The sequence below is a fragment of the Lynx canadensis genome, chromosome C1, assembly GCF_007474595.2.
Source record: "Lynx canadensis isolate LIC74 chromosome C1, mLynCan4.pri.v2, whole genome shotgun sequence".
Taxonomy (NCBI): Eukaryota; Metazoa; Chordata; class Mammalia; order Carnivora; family Felidae; genus Lynx; species Lynx canadensis.
The window spans coordinates 38,954,082-38,969,944 of NC_044310.1; positions in this window are offsets into that span (position 1 = coordinate 38,954,082).

Below are 15,863 nucleotides of genomic sequence, written 5' to 3' on the forward strand. Positions count from 1 at the left end.
GCACATTTAATTCTACCTATATTGGTTTTACTGTTTGCGGTCTTGCCCAGAAACTTATAATACTCTCTCATCTCTTGACTTTCTCTGCTATCTTCCAACCACAAAATTTTAGATTTGTCTGCCAAGTTTCAAGATAAACACTATTGGTCCTATTTTAACTTACTTCCCTCCTGCCTTTCCCCTAAGCACTTTTTGACGCCCACCCCACCTCCAGTTCTATCGATATGAATTCCATATTTAGATGTACTATTCATTTTTCTCATATTTAAAAATGGTCCAAGAAATGTGTCTTTCAGTGCAGTAACTCCTGTTTTGAAATCCCTATGTGAGCCAAGAACTTTATTTCCTCTTAAAAGAGATTCTTAATGCAGACAGATTTTAGTCTTAAGTAACAGACAGACATTTATAAAATTCAAGAGCTCTAGGGCACACCAGAGCCCCAGACTTTGTTACCCCAATATCAACAATATAGATTAAGGTACAGAGATGATTATATTTTAATCCAAGCATTATTATATAAACTGTCTTCAATGGAGCCACAACAAAACATCTCTGAACTACAATAGAAAGTTTTGCTCTCAACTACATTACAGAAGAAAAATGCACCAAACTGTGCTTCTCTATACATCCTTAAAATATATACTTTCTGTATCTTCACAGATAGAGGGAGATACAATTTTCAGGGAAATTCATTTCCAAGTTCTTTTTCTTTTTTGAATAAAGTTCTTAACTAGGTCGTGCTGGCTGCTTGACTTTCAACTAGTTTGAAAAAAATACTTCTTTGATTTTGAAAATTGGGCAATGCATTTTTGATCAGAACAATTGAATTAGTATGTATCAGTGTGATCCAGAACAGCTACTAATCTCAAAATGGATGATGATCAAAAGTCTCATGTCTCTCATCAAAGTGTAAGATCTAGATGTAAGTCTTTTGAGTCATAAATTCTCTAAAGTATACACCTCGCTATTTCATGCTTTCCTGCTTTTGCTCACATCCTCCCTCCTACTTCAACCCCCCCTCTCCTCTTCTTCACCTAGCTAACACATCCTTTAAAAGTTAGTTTAAGTGTCACATTCTCTAAGAAGCCATTCCTGATTCCTACCCCAACTCCAGACCGCCGACTAAGTTAAGGATTCCTTCTTCTCATAATCCTCGTGTTGATTTTTGTCACAGCACAAATGACCCTATATTAATAATGCACCAAATTTAATGTTATGTGTTCACCAGACTCAATTCCTTTCCCTCCCAGGCATAGAGTTACACTACATTTCTCAGCCTTCCCTACAACTGGGGAGCACTATGGACTGAGGACAGCAAAGGAAATGGGCATGGAAGAGATGTTCACTTCTTCCAAACCCAATCTTCCACCCCCTTTCTCTCCTCTCCTCTGTCAGTTAGATGCAGAGATCTGGGTCCCCACTTGACTGTGGAGCTAAGTCTCCCTAATAACCAACATACATTATAAATAAATGAGAAGTAAACTTTTATATTAAGCAACTGAGGTTTTGAGGTTGTTTGTTGTGGCTTATATAGACTAACAGAATAATCAATAATAATGTCCATCTTACTTTCTATACTATGAGCTTCCTGAAGTTAGTGGCTATTCTATTTTTCTGTTTTTGTAACATTTAGCAGGATGCTGATGGATAGTAGGTACTCAGGAAATAAATATTTATTCCTGGAGTATTTCTCATCATTACTTTTCCTTACTTCCCCAGGGAAGCTACTAATAATTTTTGGTTCCTTTTTTATTTAACAGGACAAAGAAGAGCATTTTGGATCTGCCTGAGGCAGGAGAAATACATGAATAAAGATAATGTAAGTTATCTGGAGCTTGCTGAAGCCAGGTTTCCCAAGTCAGGTATTAGAAGATGACAGAACAGAATATTCATGAATTATGTGATCAACGACTTGATTTCACATTAGAAATCAAATTAATAGAAAAGATATCCACCAACTAATTACAGCAACTAATGTACTTCATTTCAAAGACAATTCAGTATTAAAAGTCACAGCCAAGCTCTCCTGCTCATTAGAGAATAAAATAGGCAAAATGCCTAATGTCAATGAGAAATTATTTTTTAATAAGGTACAGGTACTGGTTAATGCCATTTTGCATCCTGGATCTTTTCTCTGCCTTTATCTGGCCTGTTCTGTACCCTGGGAAGCACTTATATATAATGCACACCCAAAAATACTCTTTGATCTGAGGGGCATGAATCCTAGACTAAGACATTTGGACTCTATAGGCAGCAGTGACCTGAACTATGCCTTATAACAGACTTTGGGAGAACAAGATCTATAAAATATATTACCAACCTATTTCTAACAGTTTAGCAGTTCATGAAATACAAAACTCTATATTTGAGTCCATCTATACTTAATGAAAAAAAAAGTTAAATAAGGCCAACTTCTTCACTTAAAAAAATGGTAAATCCTGGATGTTTTCCCCTTTTCCTCTCTTAGTGATGGCCCTTACCAGGAGGCAGCTATTATTAAGAAAGCCACATTAGTCTTGCTTTAGACATAGCCAGAATGCTCTGCTTTGTTCTGTTATATGAAAGAAAAACCAAAAATTACTAGTAATTTCACTGGGGAAGTAAAGAAAGTAATTGTGAGAAATATCCCAAGCAGCCCAGTGAATAATTATAACACATGACAAATTTTAAAAATAAGGGTACTTATTTTAATTGAACATCTGAACTGTTGTATTTATACAAAGAAATAGTGTGAGGGAAATGAATGATCCCAGCTCCAACAAGGCTGCATATGTTTGTGGAATAACCTCATCTTCAGGGCTCTGTCTTCTGTAACTAGGGTAGCCAGTGTTTTAAAGTCTGTAAGTTTACAATGTGTACTCCTATTTATACATACTTCAGGATCAAGAAAGCACTTGGGTCCTAATTTAGTCACTGAGGGGGAGAATATAGGCTCTCAACATCATTTTGGGGGGAGAGACAAATCAGGGAAATTAATAATCTGTGCCTGGGGTTAGAGTAGAGCTTACTTACTGGGTTGGTATAAGCCCTGGTGAGGAAATGAGGATCTGACCATAGGAGAAGGAAAAGAGGAAACAGGTAACCAACTAATCTGTAGTTAGCTGTACCCTGAAGCTAATGAAATCAAGCTTGGTGTGTGGCAGTTGGGGTAGCGGGGGATATAAAAGTTCCCTATTTGAACAGATCCATTTTAAGGACCTCGGATGGGCCCAGGTAATGTGGTTAATGGATGTCAACAATCAAAGGGAATTTTAAGATTAATCATTGCACCAGAAAATATATGTTCTAAAGCCTTAAGATTTATGTATGAAAAAACTTGGTAAGAGGTTTTTCCAAATTTCACAGCAATTCTGAATTTTACATAAGATTACCAATAATGAGTCACGACACTGAAATAAACCTTTTAAAAACCATCAATAGATAAAAAACTATTTTATCAACAGGAAAGACTAAATTAGCTTTCTATTCTTTCTTCAGAAAATGATATTACAGACTCATATTTACATGAAGAGGAGATAAGAGAGTATGCATCCAAAATGTGTGTGTGTGTGTGTGTGTGCAAATGATTATACAAGTATGTTAGGAAGTTAATCAATAAAAATAGTACTCAATTTAAAGATATTTCATGATGTCTGTAGCATTTAAAATAATTTAATAATTTGTCAGCTTTAAACAAATTTGTAATTTATGATGCTTTCCTTTCTTATTCTAACTTAACACTAGCTTTCATACCAAAGTTTGATTTATAATGTCATATGGTCTTAAAGCAGCTCACCAAATTGAGTAAGCTTATGGCCCCACAAACATGGATGCATCCCAGCTCACAAGCACTCATCACTTGGAATGTAAGATCCCTCTGCCAGGGCCCAAGCCAATTTAGCTAGAGTCTGTCTTATCCTTGCCTTATCAAACCAGAGACCAGGAGAAAGGGGGTAAGAGGAGGAATTCTGGGCTGAAGTCAGCATAGGCAGAGCAACATGGTATATAGCACAAAGGGTGCAGAGTTTCTGTCAGATAGAACTGGGCTTGAATCCAGATTCTTTCACAAATGTTAGCTCATCTGTTCCCTTATCATCTCTGAAGAAACTGATGCCTGTGACCCTTGGGAAGTTCTTTTTTTTAAATTTGTTTTAATTTTTTAAATCAAGTATCATTAACACTGAGTGTTACATTAGTTTCATGTGTACAATATAATGAGTCAACAATTCTATACATTTCTCAGGGTTAGTCACAATAAGTGTATTCTTAATCCCCTTTTATTTCACCCATACCCCCATCTACTGCCTCTCTGGTGACCATTAGTTTTTTCCTCTGTATTTAAAATCTGAGTTTTTATGTGTCTCCTTTTTCTTTGTTTGTTCATTTGTTTTGTTTTTAAATTCCACATATGAGTGAAGTCATGGTATTTGTCTTCCTCTGATTGCTTATTTTAGTTAGCATTATACTCTTAAGGTACATCTCTGTTGTTGCAGTTGGCAAGATTTTATTCTTTTATATAGCTGAGTAGTATTCCATTGCACATATATACCACATCTTCTTTATTCATTCATCTGTTGATAGACGCTGGGGTAGCTTCTATATCTTGGGTATTGTAAATAATGCTGCAATAAATATAGAAGTCCAAATATATTTTCCAATTAGTGTTTTTGTTTTCTTTGGTAAATACCCAGTGGTAGAAAACTGGATCATATGGCAATTCTATTTTTAATTTTTTGAGGAACCTCCACACTATTTTCCATAGTGGATATACCAATTTGCATTTCCACCAATAGTGCATGAGGGCTCCTTTCTATTTGTATTTTCACCCACAATTGTTGTTATTTCTTCTGTTTTTGATTTTAGCCATTCTGACAGGTATAAAGTGATATCTATGATCTCATGCTTCAGTTTGTGTGCTGACATCACTGGGGAAGTTGAATGGATCACACAGGGCTGCTAGCTTCAAGTCAACTAAGATTTACTTAGTATTTATGATTATTTTTAAAGTCCTTATCTTTCAGAAGTGTATGCTGAAGTATTTATGGATTAAATTATACAATTTGGGACTTACTCTAAAATAATACAGTGGAAGAGAGGTAGAAGGAAGTGAGTAGCAATAAAAATGAAAAGGGATTGGCTGAGTTGATCACTAATAAAGCTGAAATATGAGTACATGAAGTTCATTACACTATTTGTTTATGTTGTATTTTCCCGAGTAAAAAGTGAAAAAAAAATGAGTTACTGAACACCACCCTAGATGCACTTGGGACTTTCTTCTACCCCTTTCTCAATTTGCCTCCTGGCATTTATTGTTTGCTCCATTTAATTTCAATTTTTCTGATAACTATATAAGCCAAAAATCATTACTGTGTGGCAATATTATTAATAGTAAGAACGATAGCTTCCATTTTTAAGTCCATATTCTATGCATGTACTAGTACAAAGTAATTTACTTTCACTGTCTCCTTTCATCTTCATAAGAACTCTATGAAGTATGCACTAGTACTTATTTTATGGCTGAGGAAACAGAGGTTCAGGGGGATTAAGCAACCCGACCAAAATCTACAGTAAGTAATATGTTCAAATCTTGTAGTACCTTAACCACTATGTCACTTGTTTCTCAGATTCTGCTTTATGCTCTAAGAAGATACAAAGCTATAGCAGCAGGCCACTACCTAGCTGGAGGAAGAGACAATCATATGAAAGTGGCTGAAATGACTCTAAGTTTTCTCTATCATCATACACCAAATCTAAAAACCAGACATTACATGTCTTTCTTATACATGCTGTATCATGCAAAACTAGAAAGATTCACATCTTTCCTTTTATGAGTGTAAATCCAAAATAAGAAAACATAAATGTCAACAGATGTAATGAGGCATTTATTTTTGACATAGGAAGAAAAAGAATACAACAACAATAAAACAAGTATACGGGAAGAGAGAAAAAAGATTGAATACCAACTGTAATTGGTACTTGACATATGCAATATATTGCCATTTATAATCCCAAGTTCTATACAGAAGATGACCCTTAGGTAAGCAGATGTTTGTTTGGTTCTGCTGAGCACCTCAAAGCTGGGCCTTGAGGGGAATAGGGGCTAGGACCTAGAAAGAGTTGAACGAACTGCAAACAGAGGGAGTATTTGGCAATTGAGAAGGAGGGATAATCTGGGAGGATGGAAAAGGCACAAGCAAAGAGTGAAAGCCTGGAATACTATTAAGTGAAATGTGGAAAATGAAAGAAAAAAAAACTTGTGGCAAAGTAGCTAGCTAATAGACTATTTCTAGTTACTGGTGTGTGTGTGTGTGTGTGTGTGTGTGTGTGTGTGTGTGTGTGTGTTTTACCACGTAGAAACTACGTGGATCTTGCCTGTGAACCTCAGGGTATGACTACCATAAGTAGATGGAGTCATAGACTCATAATGGGACAAAGGGGAGAAAAAAATATAATTTCGAGCTAATCACAATATTATAAAGCTAGATATTCTGAAAATATTCCAGAGGGCTAAGTCTGGCTTCTGGTATAGCATTTCTAATAAAGCAATGAGAACACCACTGGTAACTGAGGGAAGAAGAGAAAATGACCAGAGGTCCTTATAAAATACTGATCCTTATAAAAAAAATGATGTTTTGGGCTGTCTTATTACAACAGCAGCAGAGGTCTCACCTGCTGAATAAACCTAAACTGGCTGAGAGGCTCTTATGCCCAGAGCTTTAAGGGCTATAAAGTCCCTGAATCTTCTGTCCAGAAGCTCCTCAATTCCAAGAAACAGATTCAGATTGTTAAGATGCAACAATCTGGATATGTATAGGACAAGGTTCTACCACCAGGTGAACACTAAAAACATTTTCAGTTTATGGATAATGGATAATGGAATAATGGAAATAGAAACCTCAGAATAATAGAAACCTATGGCGTCATTCTCATTGGATTAGGTCAGTGAAGAGACTCAAAGCCAATCTGGTTCACTTGGACCAGGAAGCAGTTACATTATCCCTCATCCACAGCATTCCAGTTTGCTTTGGGTTGGCTGCTATGAAATCATCTCCTGCCACCTGGATATTTGTATAATAGTGATTTTTTTTCCAAATTTCCAGCCATTCTGGTCAAAGGGACTTTTATAAGATATCACTAGTTAGTTCTTTATGAGGTACCATGGGACTGATGTATGTGCTGGGGTTAGCTGGAGAGTTACATTTTAGAGTTTATGTCCCAGATTGGAAGAATTCAGAGTCCATTTTAATTAAAACTTCATGTCTTTCAGTTTTTCTAATAGTACTCATTAGAATTCCAGGGTTTCTTTACACTTTCGGCAGAAGAAGCCAAACATTTCCTTTAAAGGGCCAGATGGTAAGTATTTTCAGCTTTGTGAGTTACATAGTCCCTGTCACAACTATTCAACTCTACCACTGTAGCACAAAATCAGCCATAGACAATTTTAAACAAATGGTTGTTGCTGTGTTCCAATAAAATTTTATTGACAAAATCAGGCAGTGGTTTGGATTTGGCCCACAGGCCATAGTTAGTTGACCCGTGTTCTAAGATGTAAGTAGAAAACTGCCTCATACCTTTAATTGGTAGCTTCTTTCCCTCACTCATTCTTAATGACATTCTTCAGAATATGGTAGGCCTCATCTTCAAAATTCATGGCTTTCTTGACATTTAGAGGATCAATACAAAGAACCATGAGTTCATGAATTGCCAATTTTTGCCATTGTGAGAGCTACCATGATTCACACTAAATACTAGCAAGATGACATCTGAACTGTCATCCAGGTCAGCAATGTGGTAATATAATGAAACTCCATCTCTAGTATATCTAGTCTTAAAAACAGTAAGAGACTCCTAGTGTGAATTTGCATGAATCTAGATCTATTCTTGCTGTCATTCTTTTTTTCTCCTATGCCACAACACTCAATGTTTTACTGATATCCTCAGCAGTCTTGCAGATACATTTTCCCATAGAGCTGGGGTTTTTGTTGTTGTTTGTTTTTGTTTTTGTTTTTCTCTCCCTGATATCTAGAGAATCACAAAGACCAGCTAGGCCCAGAAGCTCTTAAGAGATTTATCTAGTATAAAAAAATCTACATCAATAGACAGGGTTACATCAGAAATCAAGGATCTCTCTGGCAATAATCCTGAGAACAGGCTTAGTTCTAGCCTACATTCTAGGCACCCAGGAAGAGGCAGAGGGTGCTGTAGAGTAGTGTTAATTCCTCCAACTGAAGAATTTAAGAACAGACAGGCTTAATGTTGAATTTGAAATTGTCTGTGGTACAATATAAGCCTCCTGCCTATTTCCCCAAATCTTAAAATTAGCTGCATGTTCAAATACATGTATAAGTGGCCAGAGGAAAGTGGCAACCTTAGTTCAGGTTTTCATTATTTATTCAGTTAATTCCTCACTGATCTCCCTGCCACTAGTCCTATCTCTGTAAAATTTATTCTCCCTACCAATGCCAGAGTAATTTAAAAAAATAAAATAAAATCCTATCACGTCCTTCCCCTGCTTATATCCTTACTAGATTCCCTTAGGCTTCAGGAAAAGTCCAAACTCTTCAGCACAATATTCAAAACCTCATATTCTAAAGCCTCATATTCTCCCATTCCTCCTTTTCCTCACAACCTATATTCCTGACATACTATTTGCAGTTCCTTGAAGACACCACATCTTGCTTATCTCAGATACTTCCTAAATGGAGTTCCCTCCATTTAGAATGTGAATTCTATTAGTTTCTGTGTAATTGCTTATTTTTCAGTCAAAATTCATGTATCACTTGTCCCAGGGAGCCTTTTCTGGTCACCAAGTCTACACAGCCTAGTTTGGGTATTCCTGTTTGATTTTAGCAAACTCCTTGTACTTATTTCTATGTGCTCTTATGCATAATTTGTCATTTCTCTGTCCTCATCCACCCATATTGATTCCTTGAGCACAGGGACTCAATTTTCTCTCCTTATTTTTATTATTTTTTTGGTATCAGCAGGCCCTATTATACACCGAGATAAAGTACACAATATGAAATTTTGAATAAATGAATTAAGTTAATGAGTTACTTCAGGTGCCAACAGCCAATACCTCAAAATCTACAAGAGGAGAGTTAGGAGATATCTAAAGCTATGCAAGTAAACATCTATGCTTGAGGTACATTAATTAATATGAACAAAGAAAAGTACATATATCATAAGTTTAAAATTCAGTCTGAGCATATTTGTGAAACAAGCATTCAGATCCCAAACCAGAATACTATTAGCACCTTACATATCTTCCGCTCATGCTCCCTTCACATGACTACCATATCAAAGGTAAACACTGCCCTGATTTCTAATGCCTAGGTTAGTTTTGCATGCTTTTGAACACAAATGTAATCATACAGCTTGTACTCTTTTGTGTTGGCTTTTTTTTACTCAATATAACGTCTGTGAGATTCATCCAGATTGTTTCATGTAGGTATAGATCACTCATTCTCATTGCTGCATAATATTCCACTGTGTGATTATAACATAATTTATTTATCTAATCTATAAACATTTTAGTATTAATGGGCATTCGGATACTTTCCTTGGGCCTTGGGGCTATAGTAAATAGGGCCATAAAGTGTCTTTTGGTAAACACACATATACATTTCTGTTGAGGATAAACTAGAAATATAATTTTTGTGTCACAAAGTATACATATATTCCGCTTTAGAAGACACTGCCAGAGTTTTCCAAAGTAACTGCACCAACACAGAACTTCTTTTAATTCAATAAGTATGTGGAGCTCATAGAAAATCTCTATGTAAATACAAAGTACTGTTATTAACTCAATGCTTCATTTGCACAAGATCATCCTGTTCCATAGCAATTAAAAATAACATCTTTGATTAGATGAAATCAAATATCTACTGGGATTTGCATTTATAATCTGATGTGTCACACTCTTTTAGCTAATCAAAATTAGATTTTGACACGCTTTCAAATATATCAGTGGAAAGGCTAATGTTGGTATTCTGATTTTAAAACATACTAGGTCATATATGTTAGGTATATCAATATTTTCTTTAGAAATGCCCTGGTTTGTCAAGTGATTGGAAAGAACACTTACATACAAATCCAGTAATTTCTACATCCTTGTTGTACATATTGTGATATTCATGGATTTCTAAAACATCTGATCCACCAATCCCTAGAATTTGTTATTTTGAACATCCCATGGGATAAATGGTTCTCTTCTTTGCATTAATTATTTGAAACTTTAAATTTATTATACTAATAACAGTACATGACAAAGCTTGGAATAAAAGAGGAGGTACATAGTGTAAAGAAGATAAATATCACTGTTAATCCTACTTTGCACCAAAAATTGTTAAAACTTCAGTGCTTATACCTCCAGAGTTTTCCTATATATTCCTTCATATATGTATGTATTTTTAAAACAAAAATAGAAACATATTATATATATATATATATATATATATATATATATATATATATATATACTTTACCTGGTTTTAGTTTTTATATCATAAAAATCTCTCCATATAAATTTACATAAAATTTTAAAACATGTTAACAAAATGGCATAGCATGTTAACAAGTATTTATCATTTTAAGCAACAGATCAATTCCCACTCTTTCACAAATACTATAAAAGCAAAAAATTCCCACTACTCTTGGTTACATGATATGGTTATTAATATCATGTCACTGGGAAGAATATCATTTTAAGGACCAGGTGAGCTGGATTTGAATCCTGGCGTTACCACTGTGTTATTGGGAACCATCTACCTGGTATATCTAAGCCTAAGTTTACTCATCAAAATATTGAGCGACAGCGCTCCTGGGTGGCTCAGTCGGTTAAGCGTCTGACTTCATTTCAGGTCATGATCTCGCGGTTCATGGTTTGAGACCCGCATTGGGCTTTGTGCTGACAGCTCAGAGCCTGGGGCCTGCTTCAAATTTATCTACCTCTCTCTATGCCTCTCCCCTGCTCACGCTCTGTTTCTCTCTGTCTCTCAAAAATAAACAAATGTTAAAAAAAAATTAAAAAAATATATAGAGTGACAAAATACACTTCACACGTTTGTCATGACAATTGGGTGAAATAATATATAGGGAAATTCTTGACATGATGACAGGCACATGAAAGGTATTCAATAAATGTGCTGGAATCTGAATCTGTGGGAAGTGCAAAAGTTATAAGAAACTGGCACTATTCTTTGGAAATTCATAATCTAGGGGCACTTGGGTGGCTCAGTCACATCAGTGTCTGACTCTTAATTTTGGCTCAGGTCATGATCCCTGGGTTGTGGGATTGAGCCCTGCATCGGGCTCCGCACTGGGCATGGAGCCTGCTTAAGATTCTCTTTCCCTCTGCCCCTTACCCCGCTCACGCTTTCTCTGTCTAAAAATTTTTAAAAAAACAAAAAGAAATAAAATAAATTCATAATCTAATAGTAGAGTTGGGGTAGTTATACAAATCAGTAAGCAGAGGCAATCTATTTTCTTTTTTTTTAATTTTTATTAATGTTTATTTATTTTTGAGACAGAGAGAGACAGAGCATAAATGGAGGAGGGTCAGAGAGAGAGAGAGACACAGAATCTGAAGCAGGCTCCAGGCTCTGAGCTGTCAGCGCAGAGCCCGATGCGGGGCTCGAACTCACGGACCGTGAGATCATGACCTGAGCCGAAGTGGGACGCTTAATCAACTGAGCCACCCAGGCACCCCGAGGCAATCTATTTTCATTGATTAAATGCCTATTCTGTGCTCAGGGCCATGATGAGCTTTAAAAAACTTTCATTTTTAGTTTTAAAGGGCATCACTGCATAGGGAGAATGAAATTATCCCTGGAGCAAGATGTTCCTATCCCTGTATCATACACTTCTTACAGAGACTCCTGGCAAGATTGCTAAACTGGTACAGCAAGGGTCTTTAAAGATTTGATGGGAAAATGGGCATGATTAGAAGCAGAAACAAGAAAAACTATCTTTTCATAACTTACGGCTTTTTTCTATTTTGCAAAAGTACAGATCTGAATTCCACTTTATTGAATGTCATTCTTTGTTCTGGGAAGTCACCCAAATGGGCCTTTTGGTTGGGTAAAAGTAAAGATGCACTTTTGACCTGTAAATGTTTTAGAGATTATGGCTAGGTTGAGAGAAATTGCTCTGTAAGTAAACAGTTTTTATGGGGAACTTTATAGAAAGTGGCTGGGGGTGGAGCAAATATTTGTCTTTATCTACACAGCACATATCACAGTTTATTATATATTTATTTGAATGTTTATTTAATGCATATATCTTCTATGATTCTATATGCTCCATGGTACTTATGTACATGTACTCCATGGTACATGTACTTATTCATAAAATCAGTGCTTGGAATATTATTTGGCAATTAAAAATGTTTATTGAATGGATGCACTCCTCCAATCCAGTCTTGTGCATAAAAATGGTTGCATTATTTATTATGTTTATTATTTCTCTCATCTTATCAGTGTATATATAAGGTCCATAAAGAGCAGAGATTCTTAATTTTTTTCCACTGATCTATTCCTAGCACCGAGTACACTGCATGATGCAAAGTATATGTTCAATAAATATTTTTTTAATTAATAAATGAATGAACAGGTATCTATGATTAGGCCCCTTCAAATAACTTCCTGGTCAAAGAACATTTACTTTTGGGAACCAAAGACCAAGAGGAGAAACATGTCAGAAGGCACATGGGATCTGAAACTGACAGACTGGTTTGAAAGCATGTGTAAGATATCCTCTTAAGGGTTTCTGAAAATACCCAGGAGTGTTTCTAAAGAGAGCTGAGAGTTTTGCTCAGGACAAGAACAAGAACTCTGGGTTCTCTGTGTGGTTGTAAATTGATTTGTATCTGGTAACTCAGAAGATTTGGTAGCTTGGGCTTAAGCCAATTCTACAAAGTAGATGTTTTCATTTTTTAAATGAAGAAACTAGAGCTCAGGAAGATTAAGTTCCCTCAAGTCACTACACACCTAATAACTAGGGAGCTGAGAAAATGAATTCTGGCTTGTCTGTATATAAAACCTATACTTTTTTTCTAATATGCTCTCTTCTTTTGACATGAAAAGATATAGACCTTTATTTTCTAAAAAGTTGTGGTAAAATACATGAGATTTACCACCTTAACCATTTTAAGTGTACAGTTGAGTGGCATTAAGTGCATTCACATTATTGTGCACCCATCACCACCATAACAGTTATAAGAGAAGGCTATGTGGACTAAATATGTCAAATGTCCTTGTTCATAATATATGCTATTGGTGCTACTGGTGTTTGGGAGGGGGAGAGATTCATTCTGACTGATATGATTAGAGAAGAGTTTCTCGTGAATATAAAATTTTAGCTGAACCATATGAATCAAGCATTATAACAGATGAAGGCAGTAAGGAGAGGGGAAGTTTTAGAAGTTGTGCCAGTGAAGTAGAAGTGTAGTCAGGTTTCAAAACATAAGCAAGGATACAGCATCGGCTAAATGTAGGAGTCTGAAGGAGAGCAGACACCTAGAAAGGAGATGAGCAGAGCAGAGAGTGTCCCCTTAGAGCTTGAGGACAACAGAGAAATGAAATTGCAAAAACATCAAGATTAAAGAAAAAAGTCCTCTTAAATTCTAACATACAGAAAGACACATTGATCATATATTATAACTAGGCCAATAGACAGAACTCTTGTTAGCAATAACAGATACTAGAAAACAATTCTTCAAAGTAATAAAAAAAATTCTGTCAGTTTAGAATATTCCTAAACAATCATTCAATAGTTAGGGGAACACAGCAACATTTCCAGATACATAGTAACTAAGAGAATTTATCATCCATATATCCTCATTTGAAAGTACTAATGAAGTATTTACTTCTATAAGAAAAAAACTGAAGCCAGAGAGAAGTGAGATAGGGAAGCTGAAGGACTCCATAAAAACCTGCTTTTTGCTCCTCTTAGTGCTTCTATTCTGCTAGGACAGGCACCCCCCACTTTACACATGTCTCAGAACGCAATAGTGTATGTCCTCCCTGTGAAGGACAAGGAGTAAATGAGTCCTTTGAAATAGATAATATCTAAGGAAGGACCAGGTGAGAATGACTAGATGAAGCTATCATATGTGTACTCCAGACCATCTGCACTATACATCTCAACACTAAGACCCTCTGGCTCCAAGGAATAACATCTGGGCCCTTGTCTTTGTTCTAATAGGTTCCTGGATGCCTGAGTACACCGTGTACACATGTACACATGTACAGCAGACCACAATCCTCAGTAAAAACCCCCAGACCCGAAGCAAAAGTGAGATTCATGTTCCTTTCCTTTCCAACTCTCCCGGACATTGCATCTGTATCTACTCTTTAGATCTCCAATAAACTCTGCTCTCACATCCTTCTGGCTTGTGTCAGACTTCCATACTGTGCAAAGCCAAGGACCCTCTTGGCTGTTCCTGCAGGACCCCCTCTGCGTCCTCAGACCTGACCTGCTGGCATTATAAAGACTGGGATTGCAAGAACAAAGGTGAGAGAAAAAAGGGTAAAACATGGTGGAAAATCTTTCTTCTAGCAGTCAAAATAATTACTTGTTTTTTACTTTTAAAAATGTTTAATTAAAATTCTTAGGAAAGGAAAGGGGAGTAGTTCAAAGAACAGTTTATTTAGGCAAGCTAAGATTCTTGCCTTGTTCCCAGGAAGAGGATAAAGGTATTGAATAATTTTCAACTTTGTTAAGAGAAACACATGGTTAAGAATGAATGTTACAAATCTGAAGTTACAATTACAAAAATATAAACATAAATTTCTGCTCCACAACAGGAATAGAAAAAGAAATTAACAATCCAACCTAATGTGGGGGGGGGGGGGCGGGGAACAATTAACAAAAAATACAGTGGCTCTCTTACTCTTACTCTTCATTCCTTTTCTTCCTGAATAATTCAGTCCTCAACCCTTTAGGTGAGGAAGTACAAGACAGAAGTCCATGGTTGGAGAGGGGGCTCTGGGAGCCCAGAGACTGGGGTATCAGAATCTAAGCAGGATGAGGAATTCATGGGAGTACAAGGGTGGATGCAGCCTGGGTGAAAGGACTACCTACACTGCTTTTTTTCCATTCTATCCACTAGGAAAAGCTATCAATCTTCCCCTTCTCAGTATTTTGGAGTAAATGGTTTGGCTTTCTCTTATTCCCTACAGGAAGTCAAACCTTCCAATACACAAACCCTTTCTAAGTTAAAATCATGTTTTTCCCATTTTACAGTGATTCCCACCTCCTAATTATCTCTCAAAAGAAAAGCATTAACTGTATTCTCTAGCTTACAGGGCTATCTGGGAAGAAAATTTAATTTTAATCCTTTTATGCTCATCTGGATAAATGGTAGTAATACGTGCTTTAGTCTATCACCCAGAGTGAAATTACAAGACATGATAAGCACTTAACTTTGCAGTGAGAACACAAGAAAATGAAAATCTGTGTTTGAACCTCGGAGAAAAGGAGGCTTTAAGACTATTTGAAATGTAAGCAAAAATATAGTTTACCTAAATTAAGAAATCCTATGGAAATTATTAGAAAAAGATCATACATAAATGTTAGTGTAAATGGCATTTGTAGATACATGTTTTTAGTCTGAAATGACTGAGAAGTTCTTGTTTGTAGGCTCTCGCCTGCTGAATGGTAAAGAAGCTTATCTTATATTTATTTAATGTTTTCCCATTCCCCTTTTTTATAGTGTTCACACACTGGGTTTTATTTAAGGCCAAGTGCTATTTTTCCAAGTTTTTAAGCCATAAGAGCAGATCCAGACAGGCTAAGTGACTGGTTCTATATTATTTCTTTTATCCTCACAACTACAGTGTGAGGACTATGTGATTTAACCTCATTTTACATGTGAGGAAATT